The sequence below is a fragment of the Hyperolius riggenbachi genome, chromosome 6, assembly GCF_040937935.1.
Source record: "Hyperolius riggenbachi isolate aHypRig1 chromosome 6, aHypRig1.pri, whole genome shotgun sequence".
In the NCBI taxonomy this organism is placed as follows: domain Eukaryota; kingdom Metazoa; phylum Chordata; class Amphibia; order Anura; family Hyperoliidae; genus Hyperolius; species Hyperolius riggenbachi.
In genome coordinates, this window is record NC_090651.1 from 275415082 (window position 1) to 275433651 (window position 18570).

Consider the following 18570-nt stretch of genomic DNA (forward strand, 5'->3'; position numbering starts at 1 on the left):
TCTCCTGGGAGAGCGGTGTGCCTTGATGGAGGCCAAATGGCTAGGCAGGTCCACAATGGGGGAAGGTTCAGGTCGGGACGCAGCACATGCGTACCCTCGACCGGTTTCGCCGGACTTCCGGCTTCCTTTGTAATGTAATGATCCGCTCAGCTGGCTGCACAGGCAGACAGCTGTTTGACCATTCCTTATGTCTGAGAGATGCAGGTCTCTGGAAAAGAGACCTGGCTTCATCTTGCAACTCTCAGAGTTGCTTTGCTGAGGGATTTGCATACATGCAAATTATCCAGCTGTCTCCTTTGAGGGCTGGCACTATAAAGACCTTCTGCTGACCAGAAGGCTTTGCTGGTCATAACGGTTTGTTATATCACTCCTGGAGTGCCAGCCTTCCCTGTTGGATTGTTATAGTTAGCTTAGAGTAATTCTGGGGACTGCACTAGGCAGCTTCTCTAGTGCAGTTAGCCTGCTTATCTGTTTTGTCTGTATTGCCTCTCTGTTGCGATTGTCCTGTTGCCAACGGTGGTCGATAGGAAATCGTCCTGTCTGTCTGTGGGTGCTAACCAGAGCAGCGGTTGTTACTGGTAGCCCCTTCTGTTTCATCTGTCTTCTTGGATCGCAGCAGCCTCTAGCGGTAGCGGCTGTGGATCCTTCTGATCTGCTTTCTAGGAGTATAGCTGGGGCAGCGTTTGCTACCGGCTATCTCATCTGCCTGTCTGGCTTGGATCGCACTAGCCCCTAGCGGTAGTGGCTGTGGATCCTTCTGATCTGGGATCCTGTCCCAAAACCCGGGTCGCACTCGCTCTGGCGGTAAGAGCAGTGGATCTCTCCTATCCTGTCCCTGAACTTGGATCGCACTTGCTCTGGCGGAAAGAGCAGTGGATCCTGCTAGCTCTGTTGCTTTACCCAGATCGCACTCGCTCTGGCGGTAAGAGCAGTGGATCTTTCCTATCCGGTTTCCCGTTCATCTGTCTGTCTTGTCTGATACGAACGCTTGCTGTAGCCTCGGTGAGGTAACCGTTAAGCAAGCGCTCGCGTTCTCTGTTTCGTGTTTGGGTGGCAGGGGTTAGTTAGGCGTGCTTGTCTCTGTTGTGCTTAACACGCGGAGACCACGCTGTAAACGCGTTCGCTGTTGCGAATGAGTGCGGTGTTCGCGTTTAGTTGGCGTTTGTTATTTTCCTTATCTTCTCATTGTATGATTTGCTGTGCCTTTGCTACTCTCGTCCCCTGTCTTGCTTAAGCCTTGTGTCACCTCTGGCAATCTCCTCTTTCGCGATTGTGTTCCTACTTTGTTTCTGCTGTTGTGTGTGCACTGTCGCGGGTTGGCGACTAGATTGGAGCACATACATACATTCTGTCCCTGTGCTCATTCTCATTCGCAATCGCTTCTCTTGCGATTGCATTCTCACTTGGTTTCCTCTGTTGTGTGTCCACCGTCGCAGGTTGGCGGCTAGATTGGTGGACATACATACATTCCTCATCTGTGCTTATTCGGTCTTGTGTCGCTGTTAGCAATCGCCATCTCTTGCGATTGCCTTCTCACCTGATCTTCATGGTTGTGTGTTCATTGTCGCAGGGTGGTGACTAGATTGGTGGATACACATACCCTCTGTCGCTTGCTCTCTCTCTTTCAGGGCTATCTTGCCTTGCGTTTCTTCCCTTCGTACAATTCCTGTCTGGCGTCTGTGGCAGGGCAGAGGATCTGTTCCTCTGCACTCCACAGCTCCATCTGCTGACAGGAATTTCCCTCTACAGGTGCGTTGCACCTTTTGCTGGGTTCTCTCAAATTATACGCTTGTGGAGGATTTCCGCAGTGTCAGCGCACGTCCTGTGCGCTGACCACGGAGAGAATTCCACAATCGTTACAGTATAATAATGACATAATAACACACTGAATAACTAGTAACAACAAAGAGATCAGCTGTGCAACTACTATAAGAAAACAAGAAATGGCAGCACTGTTATACTTTAAAGTGACATTAAAAACATGTAAGCTGTTTTCAGAAAAGGTTTTATTTAAAAGAAAAAAACATGAGAAAGTCATGTTACTCAGTACAGTTTAATATGTAGGTACAACAAGAACATAGTCCAAAGCCAGCTATAATAATAGAACTGGCTAAAGACTGTCTTAATCAGCAACATCAACAGTTATTCCTTCTGTGTGGAGTAATGGACAGGAAAAAAGTTCTGTGTGTAGAAAGATGCCGGTCTCACCACTTAGTCAACTGATCCCACCTCTCTATTGCCTTGTTTACGATTGAGCTGTACACAGAAGTTATATATTCACTTCCTGAATCATAAAGGCCACTGAAAGAAAATAAATATACAATGTATATTAAACCAATTTACATTATGATTTAAATGTGTTAATAGAGGAGATATAAACATCAAACGATACAAGATGGTTAATCATTAGGCATTGCACAACAGTCTGGGACGTCCCTGCACCGAGTATTGACACAAATACATACAAAAAAGTTACCAGTTAACATGCACTATTACTATTATTATTGCCAGTAAAATGTATTACCTTCTTTTTCTAATGATTATTATAGACATGTTTATTAATATTATTAAGGACTTATAACAATGAGTGGTGCAGGATGGAGCAGGGGGTGTAAGGAGGGATGACAATGTTGTCGGGCAACGTTCGGCTGAGATGACCACACACAAAATTCTTGCCAGAGGTGGTCTTTAATGGCTGTCTCGGCTGAGTTTAACCACATGCTGGAAAGTGGTCGCAATAATACGTACTGTTTACCCCTTTTAATGCCAACAGGACATTTAAATGTGCGGCTCACCGCTGCCACTGCCGTGCACGTGGGTGCACACTCTCGCCACTTGCACCAGCCGATACTGACACATCTGTGATTCGTGAATGGGAACATGTGTTCCCTGAGCCAATCACAGTGCCTATAAGGGAAGGATCATGGTTTCAAGGAGAAGCCAATGATCATTCCTGTAACAACACTGTCTGTTTGCTCTGAACTCTGTTTAGAGCACTCAGAATAAGAAGTGTGGGGACATCTAGTGGTAAAAAAAACACCATAAAATATACACATTTTACACTATATAAATGCGTTAGGGGACATCTCCTATTACACTCTGACACAATTTCGCCGCTCCTCGCCGCATTAAAAGTGGTTAAAAACAGTTTTAAAAAGTTTGTTTATAAACAAACAAAATGGCCACCAAAACAGGAAGTAGGTTGATGTACAGTATGTCCACACATAGAAAATACATCCATACACAAGGAGGCTGTATACAGCTTTCCTTTTGAATCTCAAGAGATCATTTGTGTTTTTTTCCCCCTGTTCTCATGCACTGAAGTTTCAGGCTGCTTGTTTCTTCCTGCAAACAGCTTTGCCCTTGTCTGTAATTCTTCAGTATGTGAAAGCCCAGCCAGCTCAGAGGACGATTTATCCAGCTTGTAAAAGATAAGAGAGAAGAGAGAAGCTGCTCTAATCCTAAAAAACACACAGGCAGTGTGCTTACAGGGGCCTGGAAGGGGAAGTTCATAGCAGAACCACAACACTGAAGAACTTGGCAGCCTTCCAGACACAGGCCGACAAGTCTGACAGGGGAAAGATACATTGATTTATTACAGAGACTGTGATAGTATAAAATGCTGCAGTAAGCTAGAACACATTAGAATAGCTTTTTGAACTTGTAGGATGATAAAAAACAGGATGCAATTTTTGTTACGGAGTCTCTTTAAGTCCAAACAGAAAAAAATAAATAAAAATAATATAAAAATAAAACACCATCCTGAACCTGCACATATCCCAGTTGATCCAGGGGAAGGCAAAAAACCTTGGCAACAAACATATTTCATGGGGGTATATTACTGTTATTTTTGCAAACAAGGGCTTGCAAATGATCGAGTACAAGACACAAAACAGAAAAAAATACACCTTTATTTCAAAGTAATATATTGTGCCCGATTCTATTCACTTTTGCTCCTAAGTTTACTCCTAGGAGATAATTTTCATTTTCTGTTTAAATTACTTTTCAGCACTCTGCTGAATTGAAATAGTACCAAAAAATAGTTTAAAAAGTTCGGTTTAAAATATTGAGAGTGCTAAAAAATATTGAAAAAAGAGTGCTAACTGTTAGCGCGGGCATTTTCGCGCAAATTTTCGCATTGCGCGCGATCACGAATTTTTGCTTAAAACAATAACGATCGTGAACATTATCATTTCGCGCAAAAATTCGCGATCGCGCGCAATGCTTTCGCGCGAAAACGGACGTGCTAACAGTTAGCACTCTTTTGTGAATCAAGCTCATTATATTGATAGGATGTTAAAAATCACCTAGGAGAAAACTTAGGAGAAAAAGTGAATAGAATCAGGACCATTGTCTCTATACATAGTACTAGGGACATCATTTAAATGTTGTAATAACCAAAACAATTTACAGTAGCATTATTTATTTAAAAAATATAGGTTATGGAATTGGAAAAAGGACGTATTTCTTTTCTTTTTTTGAAATTTTTCTTCTTGTTTTCCCTTTAAAATGCATAGAAAGTAAGGTAATTACACAGAAAACACTTATCACCCCAAAAAGCCTACGGTAATTTGTGGCGAAAAAAAACAAACCAAGGTAAAGATCATTTAAGGGTGATAAGTAGTCATAAAGTTTTTGCAAATGAAAGGGAGTATAGCTGAAATGTGATAATTGCTCTGGTCCATAAGTGGAAAAACCCCTTAGTGGTGAAGTGGTTAATCTAAACGATCTCTGAGGATTCCCAGTGGAGAGGCCATAAATCCAGCACTAGACTGTCTTATTTTTTTAAAGTTGTTAATTTGTGGTAAAATTTCAGACCTCAAATGGGTAGTACTGAAACATAATGGGATTTGCTGAATGGTTAGTAAATGGACATTTGAGTGATTGCAATCTAATGGTGGCCATACATGGTACAATTTTTTCAAACAATCTTACCATTTCTATGTAATATAAGGGAACTGCCTAAATTATCCTTTCAGTATATTCACTTAATGTACCCTTAAAGGGACACTTAAGTCAAACAAAAAAAATGAGTTTTACTCACCTAGGGCTTCCAATAGCCCCCTGCAGCTGTCCGGTGCCCTCGCCGTCTCCCTCCGATCCTCCTGGCCCCGCCAGCAGCCACTTCCTGTTTTGGCGACAGGAGCTGACAGGATGGGGACGCGAGTGATTCTTTGCGTTCCCAGACACATTAGCACCCTCTATGCTGCTATATGGTATATGATATATGCTATAATAGCATAGATGGCGCTATTGTGGCCAGGAATGCGAAGAATCACTTGCGTCCCCAGCCTGTCAGCTCCTGTCACCGAAACAGGAAGTGGCTGCCAGCGGGGCCAGGAGGATCGGAGGGAGATGGCGAGGGCACCGGACAGCTGCAGCGGGCTATTGGAAGCCCCAGGTGAGTAAAACTCATTTTTTTTGTTTGACTTAAGTCAAAATTGTACATGGTACAATTTTTCATTTTTTTTTTATTAGATAATTTAGTTTGATTATTCCGTTAGATCGAATATAAAGATTTTTCCAGTATGTCTGATCAGATTTTTCTCAAAAAATGGGATAATCGTTCGAATTTCTTGATCGAAAAAAAAATATTTTCAACTTTCATTCGATTTGATCATATAGATCGAATAAACGGGAAAATCAAACGTCTTTATTGTATCGTGTATGGGCACCGTTTTACTACATAGAAATGGTAAGATTGTATGAAAAAATTGTACCATGTATGGCCACCATTACGATGCCCATTAACAGTACAGATTTAATGAATGATCTTTTTTTCAAACAGATCATACAGATTGAAAGATCTACAGCATTGAAGGGTCCAAAGTCCTGAGATGTATGGATAAAAATACCTGCCATGCCAATTAACCCTTACTTTAAAGGGAAACAAAGGTGGCCAGTTTAACTTACCTAGAGCTTCTTCTAGCCCCCTGTAGCCCTTCTGTGCCCTTGCAGACATTCCGTGCTAATCCATTCAGCAGCTGTGCCCATCCAAAAGCTGCACACACTGGCCCGGCCACGCAACTCCTCAATAGTATTCTGCACTTGCACATTTTTTTAAAATTGCAACTGCACCTGCAACTAATTCTTCCCGTTATGGGAGGGTGATCAAAGAGGGGCGCAGTAACCCACAACTGGAGGGGCGCAGTAACCCACAACTGGAGGGGCGCAGTAACCCACAACTGGAGGTGCGCAGTAACCCACAACTGGAGGGGCGCAGTAACCCACAACTGGAGGGGCGCAGTAACCCACAACTGGAGGGGCGCAGTAACCCACAACTGGAGGGGCGCAGTAACCCACAACTGGAGGGGCGCAGTAACCCACAACTGGAGGGGCGCAGTAACCCGCAACTGGAGAAGCGCAGTAACCCACAACTGGAGGGGCGCAGTAACCCACAACTGGAGGGGCGCAGTAACCCACAATTGGAGGGGCGCAGTAACCCACAACTGGCTCAGTCAGCCAGCTTTCAGACAGGCACAGCTGCTGAACGGAACAGAGCAGAATAATTGCAAAAGACCTCAAGGACTACAGGGGGGCTGGAAGAAGCCACACGTAAGTTAAACTGACCCCCTCTGTGTCAGTTTAGGCACCCTATAAAGTGAACCAGCCTCCAAAGAATATCTTTTATTATCATTAAATATTACAGGACAGCCTAAAGTACAGTACAGTGCAATCAATTTTTAGTAAATGATTATTTTTTTTTATCAGATTGTAGGCCAAATCATTTCCTTAAAGGGAACCTTAACTGAGAGGGATATGGATATTTCCTTTTAAACAATACCAGTTGCTTTGCAGTCCTGCTGATCTCTGTAGTTGCAGTAGTGGCTGAATCAAACACCTGAAACAAGCTTGCAGCTAATCCAGTCTGACTTCAGTCAGAGCACCTGATCTGCATGCTCGTTCAGGGGCTGTGGCTAAAAGTATTAGAGACACAGGATCAGCAGGAGAGTCAGGCAACTGGTATTGTTTTAAAAGGAAAAATCCATATCCTTCTCAGTTTAGGTTCCCTTTAAAGTGTACGTGAGACGGAGTAAAGTAATGAATCAATACTTACCTGGGGCTTCCTCCAGCCCCATGAACTCTGTCGCTTACCTCACCGTCCTCCCTGGTGCCTCCATTCCTCTGTAATAGCTCCCGGTAACAGGGCTTCAGCCGCATGCATGCCCCCGCTGCTGTGAGTGTTCTGCGCCTGCCCAGTACTATCTGTGCAGGCGCAGAATGCTCCTGGCGATGGGTGCGTGATGTGGGTGTGAGTGCAGCCGGGCCACACATGTACAGAACGGCCAGACTGGCGAGACTGAAGCCCTATTACCAAGGGCTATTACAGAGGAATGGAGCATCCTGGGAGAATGGTAAGGGAGGCAACAGAGTTCATGGGGTTGGAGGTAAGTATCGATACTTTACTCCGTCTCAGGTACAGATAAAGGAAATGATTAATAATGTAATTATTTAGAATTGATTTGACCCACAATATGATCTGTACAATCTGATCGAAAAAACACTAAATCACAAGTTTTTCTCAAATTATGACAATAAGAATTAATAAAAATATAACAAAACATATTATGCAGTTTATGCAGAATATGGCGCTCATTCTTACATGGCTTCTTGTGCTAATGGCATATCTTTAACTTGGTTTAGAGCATCTGTTGTTTTTGTAGCAACATCACTGGCCAAATCCTGCACATAGTTTATACTTTCGGACAGGAAGGTATCATCATTTGCAAAAACTAGGTAGAAAAAAGAGAGGACAATAGTTAATTCACTTGTCAAAAGGACAAATGTATGAATTATTATTTATTTATGTATTTATTTATTTATTGCATGTTTGTGTTTCACCATACAGCTATATATCTGGGAACTACTTAGGCGTAGCTATTGTACTCCATATCAATATTATTGTTTCTAATTATATAGTGCCAACATCTTTCATAGCGCTGTACCTAGCACAACACAAACTATAGTGCGGAGCATAGATACATGAGCAGTTCAACACACTGTACAATCAGGACATTGAGCAACACAAGTACAAATACTGTACATACAATTGATGTGTAGTTTGAAACATCACCAATACTGGTATCAGGGTGGCAAACCCAATTTCTTATTTTTCCTGGACAGGATGGTCAAAAAATCTGGACACTCAAAATTTTGCACGGATGGGAGGATGAGTTACTAGTGGGCCTTGTAAGGGGCTTCTGGGTGGAGCTAAATAGTGGGTGTGGCTCCATTTCATTGCCAGCACATCATGGTGCATGGTGTAAATCTGAATGTATATAAAAAAATATTATTTAGTATTTATATAGCACCAACATCTTCCACAGCACTGTACAGAGTATATTGTCTTGTCACTTAACCTTCCCTTAGAGGGGCTCACAATCTAATCCCTACCATAGTCATATGTCTCTGTATGTATCATGTAGTATATGTATCCTTACTAGGGCCAGTTTAGGGGGAAGCCAATTAACTTATCTGTATGTTTCTGTTGGAGGAAACCAAAGTGTCTGGAGGAAAGCCACATAGACATGGGGAGAACATACAAACTCCAAGCAGATACAGTAGTGCCCTGTCTGGGATATGAACCAGGTACCCAGCGCTGCAGGGCAATAGTGCTAACCACTATGTCACCATGCTGCCCAACATACAGATAAGCTAATTGACTTCCCCCTAATATTGGTTCTAGACCAGGCATGGGCAAACTCGGCCCTCCAGCTGTTACGGAACTACAAGTCCCACAATGCATTTGCCTTTATGAGTCATGACTGTGGCTGTCAGACTCCTGCAATGCATTGTGGGACTTGTAGTTCCTAAACAGCTGATACTTTTTGGTTTAATCCTAATGAAATATGCTCTGCTTTGAGAAATCTGTTGAACTAACTGTCTATATGATCTGTGTATGTAACTACCAATTATGATTGAGAGTTTCTTTTTTCCCTGTGTCTTAGCGCCTTGTCTCTTCTTTTTTATCTTAAGGCACGATATACGACCTGATGAAGCGGTTTGATCCGCGAAACGTGTTGTCATTTTAAAGTGCTCCAATAAAAATTATTTTTTCCACAAATATTACGGAGTGACTGCTTACTAAGGTAGGATCATTCCATATTCTAAAAATAATAATCTAACAATATTGGTACTTCCAATACTAGAAAATACTTTGATACCAACTCTTGTGTCACAGACCGAAGAATTATTATTATTATTATTATTATTTACCTATAGAACTTTCTTACCAAATTGAGAGCCTTGTTACGAGTACCTCTTAGGGCGCCTCCTACTATCCCATGTTGTATACTCCCCTGGGATCAGGGGTTACCACCTTGGCAGGTGGCACTTTTTCAAAGGAGCTGCGACCATCGACACTACTACACAAGGCCGAGTGGGGACGGTACTTCCCCACATGCGATACAGACTGGTTGCCTCATGCACAACCCAGCTTTGTGAGTATATGCGATCACTTCTTACTAACGCACGTAACCACTCGTGAGATACTGCACCAGATTGGGCTCCCGGTGTCTTCCCATCCTTTTCTCTATTTCTAGCATATACATAAACAGCTGGAGGGCCAAGTTTGCCCATGCCTGTTCTAGACTATGACATATGACAATGGTAGGGATTAGACCATGAGCTTCTCTGAGGGCAATCAATGACATGACTATGTACTCTGCAAAGTGCTGCAGAAGATGTCAGTGTTATATAAATACATAATAATACTGTAATAATACTATGAACTATTACTATGTGTCGCACCTGTTGAGGAGAGATATTTTACACCTTTAGACTCTGGTGACATACGTCTGGCCATGCTCAGGAGAATAATAGGATTATCGGCCATTTAAATTGTGCAAGTGAAAGGGGCAGGCGTTTCACTTCAGAGAGGGCAACAGCTGATTTATTAGTCAATTTTAGGAATATTAGAGCCATAACCTGACACAGCTGGCTAAAATGAAAAGGTGAGCATATAAGCAAAGCTTTAGGCAGGGTTCACACCAGTCAAAATCATATGCCTTTTCTCGCATGCAAATTCGCATTTGTACGCACACCCCCCTGAGGAAGCCAGAAGCCGGCGAAACTGTCGACAGCGCCTCTACTCCACATGGGATGCCACGCCGCCCCGACCACCACAGTCACAGAGCCATAAGGACTGTACCATCTTGCCATGCTGATGGTCCGGTTCCTCCACCACCTCATGCACACTGCATTGAACTGTGCAACTCTTCACACACAAATGACAACCAGGATTCCTCTATGCCATCCAACTGATGTGAAGCATATGAACCTGATCCGGAGTTGGTGAAATCATGCAGACCCTGTCCTAAACGCTAAGCTATATGTCACTGTTAATGCAGCTATGACCGCTTGTTCTTCTGAAACATGCTGCTGACACTAACGCTGCTTATGCTTGTGCCTGCATGCAAACTACTAACTTGTTGATTACACTGCAGTATGTTTTGCTGATGAGGTACATCTTATTGGATATACAAGGATAATCAACTACTTGGAGTTTGCTTTGGATACTGGACTTTGTCTATTTCTTGCCATAAAGGGGCGCTTCTGCCTCCAGTGTGCTGAGATATACGGCCGTTGTGCATATGGTGGTTTGGGTGGAGTGATATCTGAGTGGTTGTGACGGGGTGGCCATCCCATGTTGTTTTTAAGCACTCTTTTTCTATTTTGGATTAATACAAACTATATTTTTTAAGGAAACGATTAGTTTCAGTTCTTACTTCTTATGCATAATGGTTGTTTGGATTTAAAATTGGACACGCATGTTCCACTGTTGAATTCTCACTTCCAGACGAAAATTGTTGCATTTGTACTTGTAATTCAATGGGATTGTTCACACTTCGCAAATGCAGATTTTGCAAGTGGGAAAATACTCACAGCAGCGCAGCATCATTTTGCGCATTCTGTGCATTTTCTCATTAACATTTAGCTACTGCGAAAAAAGCCTGCATTTAAACGCAAACAAACGTGCATAGAGTCCAAAAGTGAGCGAGCTAAAGAGCATTTGTATTGTTGCGGCAGAGAATTGTGAACCCTGCCTTACTGACACAGGTCAGGGGGAGGATGTGAGTGGTGTGCGGCCTAGTGGACAGTGTTGTGCGCAGCGGGTTATGGGGGGGGGGGGGGTTGGGTGCGGCAGCATGGCTAGTATAGTTGCCCCAGTATAGGGAGTTTAGTTGCCCCAGTATGGCTAGTATAGTTACCCCACTACACTATAGTGCCCCAGTATAGCTAGTATAGTGCCCAGCATGGCTAGTATAGTGCCCAGCATGGCTAGTAAAGTGCCCAGTATAGGTAGGTAGTGGCCCAGTATAGCTAGTATAGTGCCAGAGTATGGCTAGTATAATGCCCCAGCATGGCTAGTATAGTGCCCTAGCATGGCTAGTATAGTGCCCAGCATGGCTAGTATAGTGCCCCAGCATGGCTAGTATAGTGCCCCCGCATGGCTAGTATAGTGCCCCAGTATGGCTAGTATAGTGCCCCACAGCATAGCTAGTATAGTGCCCAGCATGGCTAGTATAGTGCCCCAGCATGGCTAGTATAGTGCCCCAGCATGGCTAGTATAGTGCCCCAGCATGGCTAGTATAGTGCCAGCATGGCTAGCATGGCTAGTGTAGTGCCCAGCATGGCTAGTATAGTGCCCCAGGATGGCTAGTATAGTGCCCAGCATAGCTAGTATAGTGCCCAGCATGGCTAGTATAGTGCCCAGCATGGCTAGTATAGTGCCCCCGCATGGCTAGTATAGTGCCCCCGCATGGCTAGTATAGTGCCCCCCGCATGGCTAGTATAGTGCCCCACAGCATAGCTAGTATAGTGCCCAGCATGGCTAGTATAGTGCCCCAGGATGGCTAGTATAGTGCCCAGCATGGCTAGTATAGTGCCCAGCATGGCTAGTATAGTGCCAGCATGGCTAGCATGGCTAGTGTAGTTCCCAGCATGGCTAGTATAGTGCCCAGCATGGCTAGTATAGTGCCTCAGGATGGCTAGTATAGTGCCCAGCATGGCTATTATAGTGCCCCAGCGTGGCTAGTATAGTGCCCAGCATGGCTAGTATAGTGCCCCAGGATGGCTAGTATAGTGCCCAGCATGGCTAGTATAGTGCCCCAGCATGGCTAGTATAGTGCCCAGCATGGCTAGTATAGTGCCCAGCATGGCTAGTATAGTGCCCCAGGATGGCTAGTATAGTGCACAGCATGGCTAGTATAGTGCCCAGCATGGCTAGTATAGTGCCCCAGGATGGCTAGTATTGTGCCCCAGCATGGCTAGTATAGTGCCCAGCATGGCTAGTATAGTGCCCAGCATGGCTAGTAAAGTGCCCAGTATAGGTAGGTGGTGCCGCCGCGACCGCCGCTTCTGTTACCTTATGAGCGGGCGGCCGCTTCCGGATTCCCCCAGGCGCCGCTCTCCTTCAGTATCTCCGATAACAGCAGCGCGTCTTGTGGAGGTGGGAAGGAGGCAGGGCAGCGGCTTCCTGTAGCTGCGATATGCTACGCCGCTACCGTGGCAACCGCTGCCCCGCCTCCTTCCCTCCTCCGCAAGATGCGCTGCTGTTATCGGAGATACTGAAGGAGAGCGGCGCCTGGGGGAATCCGTAAGCGGCAGCCTGCTCATAAGGCAACAGGCGCGGCGGCCGCGGGGGAGAGGGGCGAGAGGACTGACCCGCCACGGCCCAGCTAGAAACTGCCAACGGACCGGCAGTGGGCCGCGGCCCGGTGGTTGGGGACCCCTGCTTTAGGGGCTCTGTGTACAACTTGCACTGGAGCTCATAGCTACGCCACTGGCCAATGGCTTCTCCCTGAGCTACTTTTACTGTGACTTTCACAATTGATGCATTCTACAGCGTCCCTATTGATAGGATTATATTGCCTCAAGCATCTGATAAGCACATGCTCCTCACCTGTGCTGGCAGCAAAAAGAACAAGCAGAGAAGAAATCAACACTAGCTTCATATTTAGATTTTTTCAGATTTTCTGTGGAAACAGCAAACAATATTATACATAAGATAACTGTGCTGCATACATTTTCTAAAGTGGTATTGAAATATTAGCTGTAAACAAAAAAAATTGTAAAAAAACCCAAAAGTAATTATTAGCTTAAAAAAAACGTATAAACTTTGTGTTTATACAGTTTCAGTTGTTTTGATGGTAAGTAGGCAAAACAAAACCTCCTCATGAGAAGAAAGCATTCCCTGCATCGTTTCCTTGGATACAACACCTCACAAGTGTCAGAAGAAGATGTATGCAAATCTGTGTATTTACCCTCTCCAATCTATTTTCTCGATCACCCACACCATTGTTTGTAGTTCATTGGTCTGTAGTGTCAATGAACACAGCACACGTGCTAACATGTGCTTGTGCTAATCACCCCAGGCAACAGTAAGCGCACTAACCAGGTTGTTTCACCCTAGTGGCCAATTTCCTCCTTCCCTCCCTCCTGGTAGAGATTTTTAGTAACAAGAAACGATACTGGTACGTATGTCTCACCTCTCCTGGTTTCTGTGGCGATCAGCTCTCTGCCTTGTTTTGATCTGATGCTGGCCTCCTGTACTTGAATGTACCAGGTCCCAGCATGATGATATCATTAAGTTGGTACATGTGACACAAGAGGCTGGCATAGGAACAAGCAAGAGTTCCTCCTATACCAGCTTCAATCTCCGCATGAACCAGAAGAGATAGATAAGACATAGTTACCCAGCAACGCTTCCTGCTGCTGATCTCTACAAGGGGGACACTAAGCTACCAGTGAGACCTGTGTTAAAGGGGGGTACTAAATTTCCAGGAAATATCTAAGAGGGGAAGGGGGTCCACTAAACTACCTGGAAATGTTTTAAAGGGAAAGGGGGACCACTAGACTACCAAGGAAAGCTATAAGGGTAGAAAGGGGACCCCACTAGACTACCAGGGAAATCCAGGGGAAAGAAGGACCACTAGACCACTAGGGAATGTCTTAAATGTGAAGGGGCACAACTAGACTACCAAGGAATGTCTTAAAGTGGTCTGAAACTCTGATATAACATTCAATAAAAATGTGTTTTCATACTTTTTATTACTCATAGAGTTATCATATTTGCTTTTGCGCACAAGTAATTTTGTCTGTTTACAAATTATACGTTTCCAAAGTGTAGTTTATCGTACCCTAAAAGCTGACATTGCATTTTATTCAAACTGCTTTTTATTATATATTAACATCTTCTAATGAGCTATTCTGAACTGGGTGCACAGAGAGCTTCACAGAAAGCTCCTTTTCACCTGTTACACTGTGTTTACACACATGGGGCCTGATTCACAAAGCGGTGCAAACTTTTTCATGGACTTTTGCGTGCGCAAAGTGCCGCGATTCACGCGATCGCGGACTTTTGCGCGCGCAATTTGCCACTTTGCGCGCGAAAAAGCCCGCAAAAAAGTTTGCATCGCTTTGTGAATCAGGCCCATTGTAACAATATTGGAATGTAAACAAAGATACTGTTATCTATAGTTTGGATGCAGATTTGAAGCTGAATAACAGGACAAAATGCTTTGTTTAACTATTTTAGTGATGTTCTGGTGAAAAAAAATTCTGGGATAGTAGCTTTCAAGCTGTGAGGAATCTTTTAGAGCAAAGTAGAAATGCTGGCTTTCAGACCACTTTAAAGAGGCACTGAAGTCTCGTTTTTTACCAGCTTTGTCCTTATAATGCTGTTCAGCATTATTGCCCCACTAAATTTACCGCATCCCCATGGCAGATGAATGATTTATTGCTTAGTAATAAACCAGCAAAGTTCTACGACTTTGCTGGTCGCAGATTGCGCTGCCTTGACTCGCAGGGCTTCTTTTCCTGGAGAGGCTGAGCTTTGAGCTGTAGCTCAGCCTCTCCGCAATCAATCTCTGCCAATCTCCGCCTCCTCCCCGCCCCTCTCAGTGAAAGAAAGACTGAGAGGGGCGGGGAGAGGCGGCGATCAGAGGAGATTGACTGCGGAGGAGGCAGAGCTACAGCTGAAAGCTCTGCCCCTCCAGGAAGAAAAGCCCTGCGAAGCCCAGGAGCTTTGCAGGGCTGTATGTCAGCAATAAATCCTTAATCTGCTGCGGGGATGCGGCAAATTTAGTGGGACAATCCTGCTGAACAGTATTATAAGGAAAAAGCTGGTAAAAAACAAGACTTCAGAGTCTCTTTAAAGAGACTCTGTATTGTTAAAATCGCACAAAAGTAAACATACCAGTGCATTAGGGCAGTGTTCCCCAACCCTGTCCTCAGGGCCCACCAACAGTGCATGTTTTGTGGAAATCCACAGAGGTAGTTAATCAGCCCTGCTGAGACACTAATTACCTCACCTGTGCATGTTTGTGGTTTTCTGCAAAGCGTGTGCTGTTGGTGGGCCTTGAGATCAGGGTTGGGGAACTTTGCGTTAGGGGACATCTCCTATTCCCCTCTGTCACAATTTCGCCGCTCCCCACCGCATTAAAAGTAGTCAAAAACAGTTTTTAAAAGTTTGTTTATAAACAAACAAAATGGCCACCAAAACAGGAAGTAGCAGTATGTCCACACATAGAAAATACATCCATACACAAGCAGGCTGTATACAGCCTTCCTTTTGAATCTCAAAAGATCATTTGTGTGTTTACCTTCTGTCCCCTGCAGCTCTCATGCACTGAATAGTGACAGGCTGTGAGGCTGATTGTTTCTTCCTGCAGACAGCTCTGCCCCTGTCTGTAATTCCTCAGCATGTGTCAGCCAGCTCCTTTCACAGCCTAACAGAGGAGGATTTTCATCCAGCTCTCTTCTCTCACTGATAAGAGAGCAGAGACGCTGCTGGCTTATGTAAATAACACACACACTGGAGTGTGCATAGAGGGGCCTGGAGAGGGGTGTGCATCACAGATCAGCACGGAAGAGTTGGCGGCCTTCCAGACACAGGGCGACAAGTCTGACAGGGGAAAGATACAGTGATTTATTACATAGATGGTGATAGTAGAAAGTGCTGCAGTAAGCCAGAGCACATTAGAATAGGTTTAGGAACTTGTAGGATGGTAGAAAACAGGATGACATTTTTGTTACAGAGTCTCTTTAAGGGGAAGAGGGGACCACTTGACTATCAGGAAATGCCTTAACCCTTTCGCTGCCAGCCAATTTGTCCTAAATGCGAACATCTTCTGCCAAGCAGTTTTTAGATATTTTACACTCATTAGGTTTACTTAGGATTTTTGACAAGAAAACCTACATCAAATAGGACATATTATATATTGGTTTTTCCATTATGAATTGGGCTTGAACACTGACTTTGTACTTTTTCTGGAGATATTACAACATTTTTGAGTGAAATATGGTTAAAACAAAGTGAAATAAAAAAATAATTTCTGTTGTGGTTTTTTTTCAAATAAGAATTAAGTTTACTGACACAAATGTTACTGTTTGTAAAAGCCCTGATTCTGCTGAATCCAACGATACCAGATATGCATTGGTATTCCTTTTTTCCTGTCCTGGAATTGGTGCCGCCATTACAGGTAGTCAGGAATAGGTGCAGCCAGTATAAGTAGCCAGGTATAGGTGCCCCAGTATAGGTAGCAGGTATAGGTGCCCCAATATAGGTAGTAGGTATAGGTGCCCACAGTATAGGTAGCAGGTATAGGTGCCGCTGCTGGGAGGAGGTCAACATCATCCTCCTTCCCTTTCCATGGGCCCCCTTTCTGTGGCCCCCTGCAGAGCTGGATGTAGCGGTGCGGAGTATAATTAACTCACGTGCTCGATCACTCCATGTGGTGTCCACGCCAGCAGCAGGCTCCTCTCTTGCTGCCCAATCTCTGTATGACATGTATGTAAACACGTGTCATACTAAGAAACAGAAAGAAGAGAGGAGATAGCTTCCGGCAGGGGACACATGGGATGGAGTGAGCGATCGGTTGAGTTAATTACATACCGACTGCTGCCTCCTGCTCTGCAGGGAAGCACAGGAGGTGGGCCCCACTTCTTCCTCCTGGTGGACAAAATGCCAAAAAAGCCACCTTATACAGATCTGCGAACTTGTGCAACCACACACCCTGCATAATAAAACAACTAATTACGCTTTGTATAATCCTTTTGTTCACACTGTTTACATTTAGACATGTTTTAATTATCATTGCAGTACTAGGAGAAAAAAACTGCATAATGAAGAAAAGTATACCTTTATTTCAAATTCTAATATTATTACCATACATTGTACAAGCTAGAAAATGATAAATGGGATAAATATGCATAAAGGTGACATCTGAGAAACCTTATTTCTCATTTTTTTTATTCTTTTCTTAAAGGAGTTATAAGGCAAAAAAAAAAAAAAGTTTCACTTACCTGAGGCTTCTACCAGCCCCCTGCAGCCATCCTGTGCCCTCGTAGTCACTCACTGCTGCTCTGGTCCCCCTCCGTCAGCTAGTTTAGTCTTTGCCGACCTCGGGGTTGGCGGGCCGCATTGCGTACATTTTTACGCACTCCCGCTGGTGCAGGAACATTACCACATACATTTTTTTCCGCGTTAGTGGTTTAACGCATACATTTTTACGTTTTGCGTTGAACCTTTAACACGGAAAAATGTATGTGCTAATGTTCCTGCACCAGCGGGAATGCGTACAAATGTACGCAATGCGGCCCGCCGACCCTGAGGTCGGCAAAAACTAAACTAGCTGACGGAGGGGGGCCAGAGCAGCAGTAAGTGACTACGAGGGCTGCATGGAGCTGGTAGAAGCCCCAGGTAAGTGAAACTCATTTTTTTTTGCCTGATAACTCCTTTAATTCCTAAGGGGGGGGGGGGGGAGGTATGTCCTCAAAGCGAGCCTAGTTTGCCCCCCCCCCCCAAAGAAAACAAACAAACAAACAAAAACCCAAAAACATAATGTATATAAAACTAAGATGTCATAAGTAGTGATAAAGTTATTGCTGATTAAATAGGTACATAGCTAAAACATCAAAACTGCTGTAGTCCATAAGGGATAAATAGATCTAAGTGCGAAGTGGTAGAGGCTAGTGTTACACTGGGATGCTGTGTTGGGTACCATGTAAAAACAGGATCGCAATGCAACAGAGGGGAAAAGCTGCATAGCAAGGTACACATGCAATGCAATGCATACAGTGAACCATACAGTGAGTAAAAAGTATGCTTTGCTACAATTGCAAACGTGTTCATTGTCTGGCACTGCACTACATGCCTTGCATTATTCCAACGGGTTCCATTGCACTGTGAGGGCCACTTTTCACGCACGAGACGTGAGTGCAATGAGGACGGTCCTATGAATTTGGCATCTGTCCTGTAAAAATGAGTCACCTTCTTCTTCTCATATAGGTCTAGAATCATAACTATTCTTGAGCATTGTGTGAGCCCGTTTCCACTAGTGACGCATGCACGGCGTCACTTCCTGGTGTGCGGATGCTGAGATGAATCTCATCAGCCGTGCCCTGTACGGCTATGGGATTCGCACCCTCCCGCACCATTTCGGATGGTAATGTTGGCGGAATTGCTAGCACAAGCGATTCGGCCGGTGGCGCCATTATACCCTTTGGGAGAGTTTCCCCGCGCGATTTGCCTACGGGGAATCTCTGTGGATTCGGTGCGGAAACTGT

The 18570-nt window shown here is 44.4% G+C and overlaps 1 long non-coding RNA gene across 2 annotated transcripts; it reads right to left on the minus strand.

Annotated features, from left to right (window-relative positions):
* Window positions 1-1989: 1989 nt before the first annotated feature.
* On the minus strand, window positions 1990-13658 carry LOC137522752 (uncharacterized). Of its 2 annotated transcripts, none has more exons than XR_011022426.1 (4): window positions 13491-13658; window positions 12905-12977; window positions 7604-7733; window positions 1990-2301 (listed from the first exon to the last, which is right to left on the minus strand). It is a non-coding gene; the product is annotated as an uncharacterized lncRNA (long non-coding RNA). The 2 variants fall into 2 exon arrangements; XR_011022427.1 differs by lacking the exon at window positions 13491-13658 and adding an exon at window positions 13266-13368.
* Window positions 13659-18570: the final 4912 nt, after the last annotated feature.